Source organism: Schistocerca piceifrons, chromosome 7 (assembly GCF_021461385.2).
Source record: "Schistocerca piceifrons isolate TAMUIC-IGC-003096 chromosome 7, iqSchPice1.1, whole genome shotgun sequence".
Taxonomy (NCBI): Eukaryota; Metazoa; Arthropoda; class Insecta; order Orthoptera; family Acrididae; genus Schistocerca; species Schistocerca piceifrons.
This window is the reverse complement of record NC_060144.1, coordinates 258108019-258108953: the sequence shown is the minus strand read 5'-3', so window position 1 is coordinate 258108953 and position 935 is coordinate 258108019. Positions and strand designations below refer to the sequence as shown.

The following is a 935-nucleotide window of genomic DNA, read 5'->3' as shown; positions in this document are numbered from 1 at the left end:
GCTACGTCAAAGATCTTTGTCAAATATATTTGACGGAATATTTGATCACATCTTCTATCAAATCTTTGACAAAGAAATTTGATAGTGTAGTACTGGCCTTAGTTGGTTCAAGGGGAAATAAAGCTTTATTATCGTAGCACAGGCCTGCCTTATGTATGTAACTAAAAAGCATGATCCGAGATGCCTGCTTGGTATTGTGTGCCCAGCAATTGCCGGTTTCGACCACCATGCTCTCACATTCTACAACATTTCTCGAATTTTTTTACGACAGGTTTCGCCGTTAACATTAACAAACTCTATATTGCTGTAATTGTTTTCAACATCTATCGAATACAGTTGTAAAAAGTACACGTTTCCATAAAAAAGTACTTTAGTATCTCAGTTAATACAAACTAAACTATAATTAAACTCCTCCCAAACAGGCCATGAAGGCTCAACGGTAACGACCGGCCGCCGTGTCGTCGTCAGCCGACAGACGTCACTGGATGCGGATATGGAGGGGCTGTGGTCAGCACACCGCTCTCCTGCTCGTACGTAAGTTTCCGAGACCGGAGCCGCTATTTCTCAATCAACTAGCCGCTCAGTTTGCCTCACAAGCGCTGAGTGCACTCCGCTTGCCAACACCACTCGGCATACCGGATGGTCACCCGTCCAAGTTCTAGCCCAGCCCGACAGCGCTTAACTTCGGTGATCTGACGGGAACCGGTGTTACCACAGTGGCAAGGCCGTTGGCATCTCAGTTGATATCAGCGTTAAAGACATTGACCAAATAAAAACATATCTGCACCTCGAAGCTCTAACATTCGCCGAAAAACGTGTTTCGATACGTGTCACTGTTCACGAAATAAAAGGGGTGTTACGTCTTCCATGGCTTACCCTGTGTATAAATACTATTCTACCTGTCTACACATTTTGGTTAATCAGTGTGTAAAATC

At 44.2% G+C, this 935-nt stretch overlaps 1 pseudogene; it reads right to left on the bottom strand.

The window, feature by feature from the left end:
* Positions 1 to 615: 615 nt before the first annotated feature.
* Positions 616 to 733, bottom strand: LOC124709212 (annotated as a pseudogene).
* Positions 734 to 935: the final 202 nt, after the last annotated feature.